The 20,680-nt window shown below is 48.9% G+C and overlaps 1 protein-coding gene across 1 annotated transcript in view; it reads left to right on the top strand.

Annotated features, from left to right (window-relative positions):
- The window catches only part of LOC144729269 (plasma membrane calcium-transporting ATPase 2-like), a 231,618-nt gene that overhangs the window by 23,911 nt on the left and 187,027 nt on the right, over positions 1-20,680 (top strand). Inside the window, exon 2 of the mRNA XM_078609397.1 lies at positions 14,995-15,071. The gene's annotated coding sequence lies outside the window, so the exon portion shown is untranslated. The remainder of the gene's footprint in view (positions 1-14,994; positions 15,072-20,680) is intronic.

The raw sequence follows: 20,680 nt of genomic DNA, 5'->3' as shown, positions 1-20,680 counted from the left end.
GCACGTCCGATTATCTGCACGTCGATGTTCGGCAAGCAAGAAAGCCAAAACACAAACCCTCCTCACAGTATTCGCCGGTCGATCGTTTTCTGTTATTCACTCGCGAAATCCCAGACAAGAGTCACGGGGTGGGGGAAGTGGACGTGGCGGACGCTGATATTTAATATTTACCCTGCGCTGGAGGCCTTGTCAAGGGGCCAAAGACGCGGCCCCCGCCGGGAGCCCCGGACGAACAAAGGCGATTAGCGGCGGGTCTATTTTCTATTTTCGTCTCGCCCTGCGCGGATTTACCATTCTGCCTGCGGCGATGACGGGAGGGATTCAGAATGGTCTGAGGCGCGTTTTCACGTTGCGGCGCGAGAAACCAAGCGAGGCAGCGGCGGCGGTGGCGACTCCCGTCGTCCGCGGTCCGGGTCGGTCCGCGACCGCTCCCTCGATCCCTTCATTTGTTTTCTTCCTCCGTTTTTTTGCGAAGCGAACGCGGATGAGAGGAGTCACCCGGGCAGGAGTGCCCTCGTAGATGAGGTTCTACTAGAAATGTCGATTTTTCGTCGTTGTTAATCACGTCATAAAATTACTCCAATTACAGACAGCAACGTTGCCCCTGACTAATATCCGTCTGTGACAGCGGCATATACCGTTATCGCCTTGCGAATACCAAATGCACTAAATCATTATATTACTATTATTAGTAAGAAGAGCCACGTAGTAAATGTATCTGATCAGTTGCTTTTTGCTCGATTTTTTCAAGGAATTGTGGAGAAATGCGGGAAAATAAAACCGTACACGTGCGCGGCCGCGTGTAGAAGCTGTCGCTACGTGGGAGCTCTGTGAGGTGGCAAGTCGGACATCGCTCGGGGGGGAAGCAACGTTGTGAGACACATAAACAGATTCATGGCTAAAGAATCAGAGCAAATTAAACTGGTGCCCAAGGTCAATCAACGTGGACAAAGCAAACGTGCAAAAATGTAAACGGGGCAAGTTTGCATCGATTGTAACACTTGGACAAGAGGGAAGCAACACAGGAGTGCCCGGCCTGAGGCTACGACAGGTCCGCAGTTCATCGCAGGGGCAACTCGCTCGATATGCCGCTTCCGTGCAATGGACTTGCGGCGTAGCGGCCCACTCACTCGCGGGCGCCACTCACCGCACAGAGGCTCCTGTGGACGCGCTCTCCGTACCCCCCCACACGGTATTGTGCTGCTTGTGCCATGGGAACATCGTTTTATTTAACTACAAATGTATCCGGTGTGTTCACCGATGCCTGCCCACGAAGGCCTCCCTCCTTCTGCTCTCGCCGCACAGCGGGGAGCTGATTAGTGAACGTTTCGTGCGGAGCTTGGTGGGTGACAGCAGTGGACGCTTGTGTATGAGGGCGCCGCGGCGGCGAGATGTTAACTACCTCGTCTGGTATACAGGAGGACGTGGGCTCCATCCTGACCCTGACGCTTGCTGCTGTATATTTGGAGTTTGCATTTTCGCCCGGTAGTGGCGTCGACTTTTCTCTCGGGTCCTCCGGTTTCCCCCCCCCCCCACATTTAGAATGGACGTTCTAAATGCGTTTTGAGTATTTTGGCTGTTGTAAATGTTCACACGATTATGATAAGCCACTTCGTTGAGCTACCGTTTGTGATCATATCGCTTCTGAAAACGAGCTATACAGCTCAGTGTGCCTTACCTGGTAAAATAACAATAAAGTGGGACCTTTTTTGCCAGTATCCTTTCTGGCAATATAAACAAGAGGTGTTAAGATGTTTAAACACCAAATAGAAACCTTTAGCAAGAAATCAAATCTGCATTGACCACACATGCTTGTGGTGAAGATCTAAACAAACACGCTCTGGTAATACATTCATCGTCTTTGAAACGGATTGGCCTACACCAGAGACAGCCTTCTTTATGGCCTAGTGTCACCAGTGTCAGACCAGAGTACGCCAAAAGGCGAACAGCACAAGGACAATGCAGAGTATTTATAGCTCGGGGTGAGCAGCTACAACATGGGACCTTTATGCCAGTATCAAAGTATGAAAAAATAAGAATAGGTTTTACCCTTTGTGGCAATAAAACAGGTGTTAAGATGATCACCAGCGTCAGACCAGAGAACACCAAAAGGCGAGACTAGGCCCTAAAGAAGGCTGCTCTGGTGTAGGCCAATTCGTTTCAAAGGCAATGCATCCTCTATTATCAGGGCATGTTTGTTTGTCTGCATGTTCACCACAAGTACTCTGTGTGGTCAATGCCGACGTAATTCCTTGCAAAAGGTTTCTGTTTGGCGTTCGAACATCTTAACACAGCTGTTTTATTGCCTGAAAGGGTAAAACCTATTCTTATATTTTTTCTCACAAAAATATAAGAATAGTTCGTTTAGTTTAGTAGCCTCGTGGTGAATATCCGAAATGCAGCCTCGGTCATTCACACGCGGCATGTGACCCGAGTGCGATTGCTCCACCGGGGGTCGTGTGCCAAGCGGGCGGCGCCAGGGTGGGGGGGTCCCCCTTGTTCCACGGCGCCAGAGGCATCACTGCCGGTGTGATGGAGAAGCGCGAGGCTGCGGCTCGCGTAGGGCCGTGAAGGGGATTGGGGCTGTTTGGAGACAAAGCGGTGAAGACAATGGGGCTGGGGGATGGCTAAATGAGGACGGTGCTCACCTGACTGGTGGCAGGGCATGCATCACCCAGGGGTCGTTCCTGGGTGATTGGCTCAGCTGCTGCTGCTGTGGACAGCGATGGTAGAAAGCGTCATGTCCCAATCATAGACCGTGGAAGCCGTACCGGAACCGAGTCAGAGGTGGCGAAAAATGACAATTCCTCCCTCCTCAACCCAAGAGGGTCTATTGGTCACTGCGGCCCGAAAGGGTGGCTCTCCCATAGCTGCCTTTCTGGGATACCCAAGGTGTCCAGACAGTAGTGGCTGGTACAGCGTATCGGTGAACTCCACACCTCCGCCCTTCAGATATCCTTCACAGGGGCTTTTAAGATGTTGTATTCTTATATTAACGATACCTTTTATTCACAGCAAAAGTATTAAAAACAAGAGTGGATTTGACCCTTTCTGGCAATAAAATAGGTGTTAAGATATTCAAACACCAAACAGATAACTTTTGAAAGAAAAAAGGCCCCACAGATATAATTCCTCAATCCGAGATGTAAATGCTCTGATACTTGCATTGCTTTTGCACTGTTTGCTTTTTGGCGTTCTGTGGTCTGACACTGTTGGTGAGACCGTGAGACACTGTTGGTGAGACTCTGTTGGCGAGACACTGTTGGTGAGACACAAGGCCATAAAGAAGACGGTCTCTGGTGTAGGCCAATCCGTTTCAAAGACGATGCATATATTATGAGAGGAGCATGTCTGTTTGCATGCTTTACCACAAGCATGTGTGGTTAATCCAGACTTGATTTCTTGAAAAAGGTATCTAATTGGTGTTTGAACATCTTAACACCTGTTTTATTGACAGAAAGGGGTAAAACCTATTTTTAATTTTCACATTTTTTTATTTTAAAATTATGATTATTATTTTGGTTATGTGTTACTGCTACTGCTGCTGCTTCTACTGATGATTCTACTGCTTATACTGCTTCTACTGATGCTGCTGCTGCCGCCACTGCGAGCCTGTGAGGTAGAAATGCCATGTGCGCCAACGAACCCGGTTCTGGAGTTCACCCGGTGGGGCTGGAGAGACGACTTCACACCGGCGTTTGCCAACTGTCGTCCTAGCGCCGTTCAAAAGGCATTTGTTAGACGCCAGTTGTGAAATGCTTTGCGACGACATCGCCGCAGTGAAAAGGACGGTGCTGGCGGTCGCCTGCGTCGGGGTCTCTGTAGAGCGGCTCCAGTTTGTGTGGGCATTGTAAAATGATGAAGCGGGGATTAAATGTGGCGTGCATAGAACCTAACGTCAATTCCCCCGGAGGTTCACATCCAGAAACAATATTTAATGTTTACTCCTCGTTTAAAATTACCTCGGGATTATTATTGTTGTTGTGCTGAAATATTTACAATGGTCACGAGGAGCTTTCTTCTGCTTACCCGGACCACGAGCAGAAATGGAAACGCGCGATAATGTTTACTTCATGAGTATCACGTGAACATTTCCAATGTTCCCCCGCAATAATAAATCCCGGCTGAATGAAAACTCTGTGAAAATAACGAATAACGCACGGCGGATCTGGCCATGCTGCAGTTGGTGGACAGCCGCACTTTGCGCGCGTGTGGCGCAGATTTTCCTGTGGCAAGTTCGCCCGTACGTGGAAGGAAGAGCTACTGCGAGAGCCGTGACTTGGTTTGTTTTTGGTTCATCGCCTCAAGCCGGCCGTAAGACTTAGCGGTGGGATTGCACCATCGCACTTGCTGCGAGCGACTGCATTACGATGTTAGAGGTGAGTTGGAATAGGCCCCGTTCCCGGCACGTGTCAAGCGAGTTGTTTGGGGCCACCGGGAGACAAGAATAAGAATCATCATTGTATTTATCCTGGAGAAATCCGATGAGCTATGGAGCTCTTTTTCACATATGTCCAGTTGAGGAGGGGAGGGGGGTCAGAGCGATCACAGTGTCTTAGTTTCGTGTGGGGAGATGGAAGCTCAAGGATCAGCTCGGACATTAGCGCATCGTGACTTGGAAACCGTTGCGGCTTTCACCCGGAAGCCGGCGTCAAACCTCCAGGAGGGATGCAAGCCACTCGCGGTCTCAACTTCGCACGGTCGCCTTCCAGCTGCTGCCACGTTTGCTGAGCGGCACTTGGAATGCCTGAGGAAAGAAAACGTCTTAAACTAAATGAACACGCGCGTGAGCAGTTCATCAGTGGTTTGGCCGTGCGGTGGTAGAATCTGGGAATTGTTGTGGAGTTGAACGCGACCGGTATTTGTGAGTCACCGATGAAGTCTTCAAAGGAAATGCCCCATATCTGATTGCAAGAAAGTCGTTTTCGAGGAATTTGCATGGTTGACAAGATGCCCGTTACTTAGTTGTCGCAAGTACGTGTGAGGACAAAAGCTGACTTAAAACTTTCGTGACTGCAGGAATTCATATTCTTTGGTTCTTTCGGTAAAGTCACGTAGATAGAAAGAAAAAAACACTAATGTCGACTATAGCCTGGTTCTTAATGTAGACTGTCGCCTGATTATTAAGTTTGGTGAGTGTGCTGGCAGTTTTTAATGTAGACTGTAGCCTGGTTCTTAACCTTGGTGAGCGTACTGGCAGTCTATAATGTAGACTTATTCTTGGGTCTTTCAGTAATAAAAATAAAAAAAAAACATTTTTATTAAAACAAAAACCACGACGTTTCGATCGCAACACAAGTGGTCGTCATCAGGAAAAGGGGGGTTAGCCTCTAAAGGCAAACTGTTTATAAATTATTATTTTTCTATCTACGTGACTTTACTGAAAGAACCAAAGGATGGGACAAAAGTTAATAACATTTTTGGAACCGTTACATTGAGCAAGGATTTCAGGCTCTGTCATCCTAGAAATTGGAATTTAAATTCGGGGAATAACAGGATATGCTTGAGGGCATAACATGGAAATGAACAAATATTTTTGGATATCATTTAGAGTTGGAGGAAAATATAAAAGGTAACGGCCCAAAAATAGATCAGTGTCTCACCACGACCCTCACCGCGACCCTCACCGCGACCCTCACCGCGACCCTCACCGCGACCCTCACCACGACCCGCACCACGACCGTCACCACGACCCTCACCACGACCCTCACCACGACCCTCACCACGACCTTCACGACCCGCACCACGACCCTCACCACGACCGTCGCCACAACCCACACCACGACCACAATCTAGAGATGTCAGCAAATTTCTCAGAATAGTAATTGGACCCTTGCCCGTTGTGCTCATGAGTATATTAACCGTTTGCAATTCTAAACAGAGCGTTGTTTTTTTTTATGAACAGAAGCCTAACATTGAACCCGTTCTTCTTCGACGTAACAGTTCTCATCGGCGTCAATGGTAGCAGTTTACTAAAGCTCCATTAGAGGTTTTTTCGTTCGCGATGAACATAGCGGAAGGCTTTGCCAAAGTGCGTGATGCTGACAAATGAGTGCCGATTACCGCCACGTTCGTGCGGCTTGTCACTTAATCGGTTGTCAAATGCCACGAAAGTTTAACATTTATTTTGCTCAATCAGGCGACAACTCAAGAGACCAGGATGAGTCTTATTCGCAAGAGGGACCTGGGGCATCGGTCTACCAGTAAGGGGCAACGGTCGCTGCGTGTGAACCCAATGGAGTAAACCTGCGGTGTGTTCTTTGAATTTGGAACACTGGGACCCTCACGCCGGCACGCACAGCGGCCAACTCTTGCGAGCGACGCCACGGGATCCTTAAAAAGTCCACCGTGAAGCGGAGGGCGCGGAGTTTCCCTCTGGCTTACGCACAACCCGCAGGGCTGACCTGTGTGTGTGTCTGTGCTGCCTGTGTCTGTGTCTCTGTGTGTGTCTGTGTGTGTGTCTGTGTGTGTGTCTGTGTGTGCAACCCATGGGCTTGTAATTACCAACACGCTCTTCCGGCATTGGCGCATCCACACAACATCATGGATGCATGCCGGGTCCAAGCAAGAACATCTGCTGGACTACATAGTGACGGACCAGCGGATGCGAGCCCATGTCCTTGACACCAGGACCTACCGTGGAGCTGATCTGCCCTCTGACCATCGACTAGTCATCTGTAAGATGCGCCTGCCATTCTTCCACTCCGGTGGTGGGTGTACACCCAAGACCCCATTCCAACCTAAAGTGGCCTGGTCTCAGTTAGCTGATGAAAGTTGCAAGTGAGAATTTAATCATCGCTTGCAGCTGGGGTTGGCATCGTCCCCCACTCCTCCTGATGTCGAGGGGAAATGGGCGAGGTTTAAGACTGTGACTCATTCAGTTGCAATGGCTGCTTTGGGTACGCAGTCCAGACCTCCCCAGAAACCCTGGCTGACAGAGGAGGTGTTCAGGTTAATTGAGAAAAAGCAACAGGCCCACTCTCATCGCCTACAGCATCCCACGTCAGAGAATGAGGTTTACCGCAGCCTTCGCTCGGAGGTTCGGAGAGCCGTAAGGCGCTGCAAGGATGGGTGGTGGTCGCGGGTTGCTGAGGAGATGGAGTCTGCCTCAGTGGTCCGCGATCACAAATCACTATTTAACTCCATCAAAAAAGTAACCTGCAGCGTCACACCTATTACCATCATTAGGGGAAAAAACGGTGATCCAATCTCCGACCCCCAGGAACAGGTTTGCAGATTTGCTGAGCATTTCTGTGAGGTCCTGGGGGAGGGAAAAATCTCTCAGCCAGGAAAACATCATGGCACAAAGTGGGGATAACCCTGCTGAGGCTGCGGTGCCTCAAATATTGGAAGAGGTCACCCCCTGTGAGTAGCTGGCTGAGGTGCCAGCTGTTGAGGAAGTACTGAAGGCGATTCGGAGTCTGAGACCAGGAAAGGCACCGGGCAGAGATGATCTCCCAAGCAAAATGCTGAGGGAGGGTGGCGTTTGTGCACAGACCGCCCTATATGACATAACAACAGTTTGGACAACTGGACGGGTTCCGCAGGACTGGAAGGATGCCCTGGTGGTCCCCCTCTTCAAGAAGGTGGACCGCACCGACTGTAACAACTACAGGGGCATCTCACTCCTCAGTGTGCCGGGAAAGGTCCTGGCAAGGATTATTCAACATCGCCTTGCTAGGCACGCTGAGGAGAGGCTTGCGGAGCCCCAATGCGGTTTCAGGAAAGGGCGGTCCTGGACAGATGCCATATTTTCTGTCCGTCTGCTACAGCAGAGGTGTAGGGAATTCCAAAAAGACCTACATCTCTGCTTTATTGACCTGGTCAAGGCCTATGATACCATCAGTAGGCCTGGGCTCTGGGTTGTTCTTCGTGCTTTCGGAGTCCCTGACCCTCTGCTCACGATCATTAAGGACCTTCATGATGGTGAGCGGGCCCGGGTAAAACTACGTGGCCGGGAGTCGGAGCCTTTCCCTGTACACCTTGGGGTGCGACAGGGATGTCCTCTGGTTCCTACATTATTTAACATCTATTTCGACTGCGTAGTTCGTGAAGCCTTCAATAGCTGTACCGGGGGAATTTCCATTTGGTACAGATATAATGGGAGGCTGATCGACGCCCGGGTACGATCAAGGGATGGCTCCCTGTTGGTCAACCACGTTATGTATGCCGATGATTTGGTAATAGCTGCTCATTCAGAAGAGGAGTTGGAGACGCTGCTGCTGAGACTGGAGTGTGCCACTAAGAGGTGGGGCCTTACCATCAGCCCCACCAAAACTAAGCACCTGCCTGGGTATTTTGTACCATCGGACACTCCACCCCCACAAATCCCAATCGGTGATGGGGCAGAAGTGGAGAGAGTGGAGAGTTTCCCATACCTGGGCAGTGTGCTTATGACTGGCTCCAGTTTAACAGCAGAGGTCTCACTCCGAATCAGTCGAGCAGCAATATCTTTTCATCGGTTGCGTAACGCTGTGTGGAAGCTACCTGGTCTGTCGCTCCGCATGAAGCTTCAGGTCTTCTCAGCCACAGTGATTCCCTCCCTTCTCTACGCTTGCGAAACGTGGACCCCCCTAATGGAGCATCTTCGCCGGTTGGAAACATTTAGGCTGGCCTGCCTACGATCCATCCTGGGTTTAACCAGGCTGGATTGTGTGAGGAGCTCACAAATCCTTGAAAGATCAGGGCAAAGTCCCATCGGTGAGCTCCTCCGGCAGGCAAGGCTGCGTTGGCTGGGTCATGTTGCCCGCATGCCCAGCCACCGCATGCCTAAACAGCTTTTGTTCGGCCGGATCGAGGGGGCTAAACGGGCGCGGTACGGGCTAGAGAAGAGATGGAGTGATGTGGTACAGGAGGACGTGGAGCTGAGTGGACTTGCCGATGACTGGTACCAGCGGTGTCAAGATCGGCCTCAATGGAGGAGGCTCGTGAAGGACGCTACTGGGCAGTTGGAGGCAGTCGCCCTCCAACAACCACGGAGGGCGGAGGAGCGACGCTCACAACAACGAGCGGAGCGCCGGGTGGCTAAAGCACAGCAAGTTGGTACAGAAGGGGACACAGGTGGTGCATCAGCCAGTCATCTCGGTCATCTCAGTCAGTCGACCCGTGGCACCTGGGTCTGCCCCGTGACCTCCTGCCAGCGGGCGTTCAACACTTCACGTGGCCTCAAGGTGGACATGGCCTGGCACAAGCGTCGTGGTGACGTCACCGCCACTTAGTGGCGAATGTCGGTTGTTGTTGTTGTACTGCCTATGTCTGTGCTGTGCTGCCTGTATCTGTGCTGCCTGTGCGATCAGCAGCACGGAGCGCCTCAGGGCCGGCATTGCTGATACCCCTAGGACAGTGATCGTATTCTGTAAAAAAAAAAAACTCTATTTCAAGAGCCGCAATGCACTGCGGTGAACACGAGACGGTGCATCCTTAATAAACAACGTCACGAAGCGGTCCTTCAAGAGCCGTGTGCGGCTCCGGAGCCACGGGTCGCCGACCCCTGACCTCGGAGATAGAGACGATGTTCATCGTCTCGTCCGCCGGTTGCTGGGTGGATTTCGTTCCACCGCAAGATCGTGAGAGATGACGGCGGCTTGGGGCAGGCCTTCACCCTGCAGACCACGGCTCGTGATGATGACGAGGATGATGATCGTAAACGTATCCCGGAGCCGCGGATGCGTTGACGCCTCCGAAACATTTATTTGGACAAAAGGCGGACAACAGTGGAGAGGCTGCAGGTGGAATTAACCCTGGAGAGGGCGAAGCAGTGGCAGTGACAAAAAGTGAGCGGGTGAAGCTCGCGTTAGCCTCCGCTGCGGACCGCTGTGTCACTCCACGTGAGGTAGGCGGCGATTGCCCACCGCCGGAAAACCTGCACGCTAACCCCCACTGTTATATCACCACCGCGTGGGTATTTGGCGATTATCTAATAAGCAGCCGCCGACCTTACGGGGCCACTTGCCGAGGCCGTGCGTCATTGGCTTTATGGATCTCACGCGGCTCTGCGAGCCGTGCGGACTGGCCGCTTGTGAGGCGGAGTCGTTTGTCTTTCGTCGTCCTGGCGCTCGGGAAGGCTGTCGAGTGGGGCCCCGGGTGGGCAGGCCGCGTGTCTTCTAGATTCATAGAGTCACCACAGCATGCTCGTGTCCGGGATCAACGGCCATGTTCTGAGGCAATGACGTAATGCAGTACCCGTGACGTCACGCTGAAACGCAGTGACGCAAAGCGCACACCACGTTGCACGGCCCGGATATCTGCAGAGCAAGCATCAAAGTGCGTGGTGTGTAGGTGCCTCTTATCCTACGATTGGAGCTTGGGTGAAGGGTATTTATTTTCCTGACCAGCAGCCATCTGTGGCCTGGCTGCTGCGACTTGTGCATTGGGTACAGAAGATCGTCCACCCTGAGAAAACATTTTCCAAAATCGTTTTTTGGCAACGCTACCATTTCAATTGGTGTCATTTTCCAGAATCAAGGTTGAAAACTCGCGAGAAGCGTTTTTATTCACGACGAGAACGACCTGGAAAGATAAATGGAGTATATGAAAAACTCCAAATACATAATGGGAGTTGTAAAACATTCTTTTGAGTCAATATTTATGAATGAGAGATGTAATTTATATTTTTATTTGTGTCTGCAGTTCGCTTTCCTTCTATTATTTTTTTTATGAATTAATTTTTTTTGTCTATATTTGCAAATATGTATTTGCCTTGCTCGTGCACCTGGCCATGGTTTTAAAATTACATGGTAGGAAATAAAAAAAATTGAGTTTGCATGTCCTTTTTCATTGCATTGCATAACCTATGTTGCAATTAAACTATATTTTACTCAGATTATAAATGTTGTGAGTTTACTCTTCAACACACCGGTGTGCTGTCCTAGTAACGAATTGGTACGTGCTGTTTATGTGCCAAACCTTCCTCATTGGCTATGTCAGGTGGTGGCGGGTTTAATGACACATTTATATTTACACGATCTAACCCAAAAAAAACCTGTATTATGGATGATATTGATGACTAAAGCGTACGTGTTAAACTAACTAACCCATATGTATATTTTTAAACGTCATTTACAGCGAGCCCCGGTAAATCAAACGATTTAAACGTTTTTTTTATTTTGCCATGTAAGGCCCACTGAGCTATACAGCTCTTTTTCAGAAGCGACCTGGCTACAAGTGATAGCTCAATGAAGTGGCTCATCACATGGAAATGTAACGCAGCCAAACACTCTGAACGTGTGTTGGTGATTAGAAATATGGACGGAAAAACTGGAGTACTCAAAGAAAAATCCACGCGACCACAGGGAGAGAGACATGCAAACTCCCAATATACAGGCGTCAGGGTCGGGATCGAACACACGGCCTCCTGTATACCCGGCGAGGGAGTTAACATCTCATCACCGTGGCATCCGTGAGATGGAGTGCGCTGGCCGCTAGGGTGGTGAGCTCACGTGGAAATATGGGTCGCGACCCCGAGCCAGCTCGCTTCTGACATTCTGTATTACCCTTCTCCTCTTCCTCCTCTGTGTTTAACAAGCTTTAACAGCTGTGTTACTGCACACAGTCACACAGGAAAAGTCAGGTGTCCTTTGCCTCTCGTTTTTTTTTATTGCTTTGTATTTTTTCCCCCTGCTTTGCTTATGTTGTACGTTTGTAGTATGCAAATGAGCGACTGACTAGTTTATTATTATTAAACGAAACCTGGTATGGCACCATGCGGAAAATGGCACCGGCAAGCCGATATGAACTTCAAGTGGCCGCCAGACGTCCCGCGTATTCATAGTTGGTGCTGGCTCAATGATTTACTGAGATCTCCAGCGCAGTGGGGAGACTTCTACGGCATCAGCATATTCCTTCTCGGTGTGTTTACCGCTGTGGCATTGCCCACCGCCCCCTCCCGCTCATCATCTCCCCCCCCCCTCCCACATCATTCAGCTGATGCACTCTTTAAGGAAAGTGCAGACTCCGAGGGGCATGGTGCTTTAGTCACATGCCCTAAAAAAGCTAGGGGTTTGCAATTGGTTTCATCAAGCAAAGTGGCTTGAGATTATGCTGAGAGCCCTTGGCTTTGGCTGAAAGGTCCCGTAATGTGGATACGTTGATAGATGACTTGAAAGGAAATGTAGACTAAATGCTGATTTGCCTGTTTTTTTTAAAGAATGTACAACTAAGTACAGAACTGCTCAATGCTACAGCAAACGTGTATAATTCTATAATCGAGGTTTTTTTTGGGTTAGATTGCGTAAATATAAATTGGTAAGGTTTGTCAACGTCAACAAAACTTGCCAATTGGTTACTAGTTCAGCAGACCCAGTGTGTTTGAGAGTAAAGCCACAACATTAGGTTTACATGAAAGCAATGCATTATTTATCCATTGTTTAATAGAGGTGAGCGTACCAGTGCTTCTGTTGAATTTAAACATCATGCAGCGGGTGAGATCATCATGATTTCAGGATGTTATTGGGCTTCAAATCTGGCCTACTGAGCCCAAGCCTCTTACGCTAGAGTCCTATCCTGACACAGCGATTCAAATGCAATGCCTCTGACGAGGGTGATGTCAGCATTTTCCCATCAAAAATTCAAGATAAAAAAATAGAATTGATATTTTTTTCGGCATGAAGTCTGAAACCTTTACAACTCGCGCTACATGCCAGCTGGGTCTAATTTTTTCTGGAAAATTTCCGAGCCCCCCCCCTCCCCCTGCTCCACCCCCGGCACTCCCCCATTCCCAGCCCCCCCAGACCTTGCCCCGGGACTGCCCCGGCTGAAATGAAGGTCTCGATTCTCGCCTCTGTTCTCTCAACGCAGAGAGGACAGTTCCCCAAATTGTGTTAACCGAATTGCTCGCTGTCCCCGCCTAAAATTGGTGGCAATTATTTTCAAGCAATTTTTTTGCGTGTGTGTTTGCTAATCATCCAGCAGTCTGTCTGCGTATGGCTGTCCTGGCTGATGTTACCGTCAGCCAGCAGACTCCGGACTCGTGTGGCCTGGCAGTGCTACCTCACTGCCGCCCCCCCACCACCACCGTGCTCCTACACCGATTCCTCACGCCGCCTGTCTCCCCTCTGAATAGCGCCGCTGCCGCCGCCGCTGCTGCCACTGCCTCTGCTGTGCCGCGGTGCTGCTGCCACCGTTTGGGGCAACCGGGTGGTGGCTTCCATCTTACTGATGCTGCCAGGCGTCCGTGCGACCCGCCTGGATTAGCTGCCGTGCCCCAGCGAATCACGCCCCCCCCCGCCTCCGGCGAAACAAAAGCCGCTCGATCGATGAACAGTGCTCATTTAGTTAGGTTACGTCTCTATCTCTCTCTGCCTGGACTGTACGGCTTGGAGTCGGTGACTCCGTGTTTAATCCACAACGCAGGGCAGTCAGCTGCATGAAGCTTTCAAACGACACTGGCCGATGCAGGACCACGATTCCTCTCCCCTGTCACAGCCAGTTTGAGGTGGTTGGGGGCATGGAGGTGAGGGGTGCCCCCGGCAGAAGGTGTAATTCATCCTCTTGTCATGCTCATTAACGCGGTGTAATGATCACGGAGTGCCACCTCATCCACTGTAGGACTAACCGGGACATATTTCTCGTTTGGCCTAGATCAGGGGTCGGCAACCTACGGCTCCGGAGCCGCATGCGGCTCTTTACGGGCTGCTTCTTGACGATATATACGTATGTACAGTATGTACATAGATGCATTGCGGCTCTTGAAATACTGAATTTTGTACCGAATTGGAAAGAAATGGCTCTTCTTGTTATTTTGGTTGCCGACCCCTGGCCTAGATCTATCAACACTGTGCAGTAGACCGTCATGAAGTTCAACGCAAAACCGGTACCAAATCTCTGTAGAAATAAATTACTGCCGCCCACACACAGATTCCACGTCCTGCTTTGGCCAGGTCAAACCCAGAACAGGTGGTCACGCAATTTTTTTCCAGATTCAAATTAAGATCCATTCCTCATTCTCGCCGTGGTGACCACGGTCGTGGCACGTCTGGTGAAGACAGTGGTCAGTCCACTCATTGTGATTACGTCCAGCGGAGATGCAATGCGGTGTTTTCGTTCGCACAGCACCGTTTTACCTATGAAGAGGAACACTAACCAATTCCATTTTAATCACCGCCTGTCTTTAATCACGATACTTTGTTCAAAATTAAAAAATTCTCCAGGAATGTGGTACTGTGGTCATCCAGAACAGACCGCACAACGTATAACGACGCAATGCCCCGATCCACAAATACGAAGGAGACATCGCAGCGATGGCACACCACTCCGCTGCTCCTGACACGCTTATCTTGGATTGACCACCTGAATGTGAAATTGTAGCCGTTGCTCTGGCTCTACATCATCAGCTGCACGAAAGAAGAAGACTGTTGAAGTCGACTTTTAATTATTTGTATACGAATATAGTTAAGGGACACCTATATCTCATGAGTGAATTACAAATTTCAGCATTATTATTGTCAAATTGTAATTTCGTAAAATTCATTAAGTTTGACAAGCGACTGAACATTTACACTTCTTTCAGCTCTTTGCTGTCAAAAGTCTTGGCAGTCAGAGGGGAAGAGTGGGGGAGACGGTGGTGACCGAACTGGGCTGGAAGAGTGGAAGGAGAGTATACTTAGGAGAGAGTTGGAGAGTGGTTTAACAATTGGTTGACATGAGGAAAACTCGGAAAAATAGGTCACCCGACACTCAATAACTTGGCGAATGCCATTCGAGTGTTGTTTGATTGCTTGACCATACTTCACTGCACTGGTCAGTGCAGGTTGTTGAAAGGGGTCTTTTCCCAAGTGGCGGGTCAACGAACGGCTTTAAATGATTTCATTTGTTACGAACGCTGCGGGACGGACGAAGCCGATGTTTCAACTCCAGCAAACATCGCTCGCGGCGAGAGGTTCACAGTAACGCAGAGCGAGCAAGGGAATAACTAAGTGACTTGCGTTGTTGTTGTTGATTATATTTTACGTTCGGTCACAAATGACCAAGAGACCCCCCATGTTCTCTCATCCGCAGAGTGCCCGTCGGAGGTCATGTGACGCGGCCCCACCCACGGGGTAGTCGAGACGCGATCAGCACCTCCCTCGCTCCAGGTGAGCCTCCCACGCGCCTCTCGTGCCCAGCATCCCCCTAAACCCTTCCCCTCCTCCTTCTCACCCCGTGCCCCCCCCAGGCGTCTCTCCGCTCCTGCTGTGGGCCCTTAAGTCCTGCTCTTGCCAGCATGTCCGTCACATCCTGTTTCCACGAATGCCGTGGTTGACGCGACCACACACACAGACAAACCCCTTATCAACTGTGAACATTGATATTTTCCATGTTGCTCATCAACATCACCGAGTGAAGCCGCCACGTGGTGCAGCCGCGCGTCCGATTAGCACGGTCGCCTGCGTACAGTGCGAAAGAAGTTCAACGTACTGTACGTACAATGGGCGATGGTACCGGCGGCTTGTTTCTGTGTCCATGCAGGCGAGAGTCTTAGAGTCGCGCAGAGCGAGGTGGTGGTGGATGTTGGGATGACCCCAGTATCAGCAGGACGGCTGCCGGGGTCGGCACGCTGTGCCCGGCCTCGAGTCGCCCCGTGGCAGCATCCGCTCGCTGCTGCCACGGGGAGCGGGGAGCTGGCAAGGGGAGCGGGGAGCTGTAAGGGGAGCGGGGAGCTGTAAGGGGAGCGGGGAGCTGTAAGGGGAGCGGGGAGCTGTAAGGGGAGCGGAGAGCTGTAAGGGGAGCGGGGAGCTGGCAAGGGGAGCGGGGAGCTGGCAAGGGGAGCGGGGAGCTGTAAGGGGAGCGGGGAGCTGTAAGGGGAGCGGGGAGCTGTAAGGGGAGCGGGGAGCTGTAAGGGGAGCGGGGAGCTGTAAGGGGAGCGGGGAGCTGTAAGGGGAGCGGGGAGCTGTAAGGGGAGCGGGGAGCTGTAAGGGGAGCGGGGAGCTGGAAGGGGAGCAGGGAGCTGGAAGGTGAGCGGGGAGCTGGCAAGGGGAGCAGGGAACGGGAGAGGGGAGATGGGAAGGGGAGCGGAGAGCTGGAAGGGGAGCGGAGAGCTGACGAGGGTAACAGGGAAGGGGGAGCTGGGAGCCGCGTGCGGCTCCAGTCCAGAGCTCAGGTGAGGCAGCAGTTACAAAATGTTTTGGGGCACTTTGTCGTTGTAATGTCCGGCCTCATCACAAGTCAACTCTGGGTGAAGGCTTCTCGACATCTTTCGGTCACGGGGGATCACTTCACCGAACTGAACCACGCCAGTCGGTGCGGGTCTTTCAGGCGATGCTCAGGACCGGTTCGAATATCACCCTCGACCGATGTTAGCCGACGTCGGGAATCGATGTCGGATTATTGGGTTCATATCGCCTCCAAGACACTGTACCACTCAGCCACTTAAGCGATTGATAATTATTTAAACCTAAATGCAATATTGTGCTGGTGTTTTTGGTCCGAGGCATTGACTTGAATGGACCTGTACGTTTCATTATGAACCCCCGAATATCATAATACATTAACGAATTAGATTAGAAAATGTGTTTCTGTCACTGTGCGCACCCCGTGTGTGTGTGTGTTTGTGAACCTCTCTCGGTAAAACACAATCGTGTCGGAGCCCGAATCGCTCAGGAGACATCTGTTCTGGAGCAGACAACGCGACGCTTGTGAGGGTTGATAATTTCTGTTCCATCGGAGAGTGAGAAATTCGAATCCATTCCCTCTCCCATGAAATTCCCTCGAAGTGTTTCGCACAGGGCACCGCCAATGGGGATTTATTGTAAACGCCAAGCTCTGCCGCCTATTTGTAGGACTGCACACCGTGATGGCTTCCAGAAATACTACCCGCAGTATCCATGAATGATCTGGGGATTAAAAGAGAGTTGAATCCACGTGAAGTGAGTTACCGACGTCGAGAACACTGAACACACAGCCAACGTACTGTACTGGACAGTACATTGTTTATACTGTGTATCAAACCCGAGTGGAATAATTCTGCACGTTTACTTCGAACGCATAACGGTGTAATTTTTGTTGTTGTATTTTAAATGTATTTTTATTTCGCATATAAACCACCAATTATAGAGGTGTCGCTGCGAATGGTGGCCCTTGGGGAGATGAAAGGCGGCGTCACGGCAGCTGCGATTGGCTTGCGCGGGCGTCACGTGACGGGATTTTGGAGGTTCAAGTTCAAGTTAATTTATTAGGTGTAGCCCTGTGAGCCATTCGGCTCTTGAATCGGGTGCAACCGCAACAAAGAAAAAAAAACATGAACAAGAAAACATCTTAAAGTGAATATGTGACTAAATACAAACAGAAAATCCAAGAAAAACAGCAAAATATTGCATAAAAAACACTGTACACCAACGCTGTGCAAAAATCCCAGTGGGATGCAAGTCAAACAACAAAAACAACAACCACAAGACAACTTAGATTAAGGCCATCAGTCTTACTCCGTATTACAACAAACAAACATGGCCAAACCAGTAAACTTTTCGAAATCACCAAAATAAAGCAATGAAACAGTGATCATAGGAACTGTGACGGAATTTTCACAATAAACGACAAACAACATGTACTACCAAACTCTGCAGCCATAGCTGGCTGCATGAGTCACTCCACAACAGCAGGAGCATCAATCGGAGTATTATAATTTTTCATTGCACCTTTAAGATCAGCACACTAAATCAAAACACAGGTCATACTTTGCAGCGATCATCCAGAGCAAAACATTTTATTTTAGGGTGACGCGGATTGAGCGACCGCCGAGTTCGTGAGGATGCGTGGCCAATGGAGAGAGATTCAAACTCTTAGTTTCATACTCAGTGGAGAGATATTCAAACTCTTAGTTTCATACTCAGTGGAGAGAGATTCAAACTCTTAGTTTCATACTCAATGGAGAGAGATTCATACTCTTAGTTTCATACTCAATGGAGAGAGATTCAAGCTCTTAGTTTCATACTCAGTGGAGAGAGATTCAAACTCTTAGTTTCATACTCAGTGGAGAGAGATTCAAACTCTTAGTTTCATACTCAATGGAGAGAGATTCAAACTCTTAGTTTCATACTCAATGGAGAGAGATTCATACTCTTAGTTTCATACTCAATGGAGAGAGATTCAAACTCTTAGTTTCATACTCATTGGAGAGAGATTCAAACTCTTAGTTTCATACTCAATGGAGAGAGATTCAAACTCTTAGTTTCATACTCAATGGAGAGAGATTCAAACTCTTAGTTTCATACTCAATGGAGAGAGATTCAAACTCTTAGTTTCATACTCAATGGAGAGAGATTCAAGCTCTTAGTTTCATACTCAATGGAGAGAGATTCAAACTCTTAGTTTCATATTCATTGGAGAGAGATTCAAACTCTTAGTTTCATACTCAATGGAGAGAGATTCATATTCTTAGTTTCATACTCAGTGGAGAGAGATTCAAACTCTTAGTTTCATACTCAGTGGAGAGAGATTCAAACTCTTAGTTTCATACTCATTGGAGAGAGATTCAAACTCTTAGTTTCATACTCAATGGAGAGAGATTCAAACTCTTAGTTTCATACTCAATGGAGAGAGATTCAAACTCTTAGTTTCATACTCAATGGAGAGAGATTCAAACTCTTAGTTTCATACTCAATGGAGAGAGATTCAAACTCTTAGTTTCATACTCATTGGAGAGAGATTCAAACTCTTAGTTTCATACTCATTGGAGAGAGATTTAAACTCTTAGTTTCATGCTCAATGGAGAGAGATTCAAACTCTTAGTTTCATACTCAATGGAGAGAGATTCAAACTCTTAGTTTCATACTCAATGGAGAGAGATTCAAACTCTTAGTTTCATACTCAGTGGAGAGAGATTCAAACTCTTAGTTTCATACTCAGTGGAGAGAGATTCAAACTCTTAGTTTCATACTCAATGGAGAGAGATTCATATTCTTAGTTTCATACTCAATGGAGAGAGATTCATATTCTTAGTTTCATACTCAATGGAGAGAGATTCAAACTGTTAGTTTCATACTCAATGGAGAGAGATTCATATTCTTAGTTTCATACTCAATGGAGAGAGATTCATATTCTTAGTTTCATACTCAATGGAGAGAGATTCAAACTGTTAGTTTCATACTCAATGGAGAGAGATTCGTCCCCCCCTGGGAAGCACCAAACGCACGCTGAATGTTCTTAATCCACAATACATTCACGCGCGCAAAACAAGGAAACTTGTCAGGTACATTTTATTTAATCATTAACATCTTAAGCTCGGTGAGTGGGCCTTTGCCAGTGCCGGGTTAAGCGAGTGCCGGGCTTGTAGCATATGTTATACAGGTACCCTAAATAAAAAAAAACACAAATATTAAAACACAAATGTTTAACTCGCATAGTAAAGTAATTGTATTGTTTCATTTGCATACAGCCAGACACGACAAATCGCTAATCTTAAACACCCAGTCGTTCATAAAAGTTGAAGGCGGTATAGTACTATAGTAATCGAGCAAGTGCATAATCACTGAACCGGAATTGATAGCTTGAAAGCATTTAGCGCGGGGCCCGTAGCGTATGCAGATACTTTTGCTACTTGGATAATCCGGCACTGGGCCTTGCCCTACGTACGTGTGTACGCGTGTTGAACTTCTTTCGCAGCGTACGTAACGAGCCGTGCTCATCTGAGGTGTGCGGTCGTGGGGGGAGACGACGAACAAATGAGAGGTCAGAGGTGGCTGCCTCTGTGGAGTGCTGGGGTCAGGGCTCAGGCCACTCCTGGTCAGCCATGCGACGCTTCAGAATGGGAATATTGATTTAGACGGCAGGAGAAATCCAACGAGCAACAAAGCTCTTTTCTCACAGACGTCCAGTCGGGGCACGGGGTAAGAGCGTGACCACGACACGACACACACACATCACCCAAACACACGCACAATACAAACTAAACCATCCCCATCCTACCAGGGCGGGTGGGGGTTTGGGGCAGGGAGCGTAAACGTTTGAAGAGTTAATTAAGCGGGCACGGGGGGGGGGTCACGACGATGTTCTCAATGCGACCATGATTGAGGCCAGGGTTCGTGGTGCTCGGGCTGAGCCAGGAGGGAGGCGGTGGTGGTGGTGGTTGTGGCAGCGCTTTAATGAGGGGGTGGCGTTGTTCAGATGGTGTTTTTGAGACATTTTGGGAACGCAGAAAACTCGACGTTACAACAGCGGTGCTCGAGTCTAGATACACGATTAGACCGCTCAGAATGTTCGAGCTCGTGAAATTAAGTCAGTCGAAGTGCGCTGCTATTTTTGAATGCGCTGAAGGCCACGTGACATCACAGGCACACATTTTGCATGTTTTGCAGGTACATTGCTTGCCATTGATCATGTTTAGGCCTTTGCAATCGTTGAGGTGATTATGTATTCAAAATGTATAAAAAAAATAGGAACCATAATTACTTTTCCAAACTGTTACATGATCCATGTATGTATGCTCTATTTGGGAATGCAATTTAGCAACGAAGAGAAATGCTGTTTCATAATTCGTAAACAGGAAACATACTGTACATATAAAATAGATCATCATATCTGCTCTAATAATTGATATTGATATTTTGTTCTCATGTATAACACAACATCTTGTGGTGTGCTTTAATTGCTTATAATCAAATATATTTATTCATCCTGGAAGAATCCGATGAGCTATACAGCTTTACTTTTTGGTTCTTTCGGTGAGCTATGAAGCTATTTTTCACAGATGTTTGGTAGGGGTGGGTCA

This window comes from Lampetra planeri, chromosome 32 (assembly GCF_965212315.1).
Source record: "Lampetra planeri chromosome 32, kcLamPlan1.2.h2, whole genome shotgun sequence".
In the NCBI taxonomy this organism is placed as follows: domain Eukaryota; kingdom Metazoa; phylum Chordata; class Hyperoartia; order Petromyzontiformes; family Petromyzontidae; genus Lampetra; species Lampetra planeri.
This window is presented reverse-complemented; position numbering and strand designations above follow the sequence as displayed.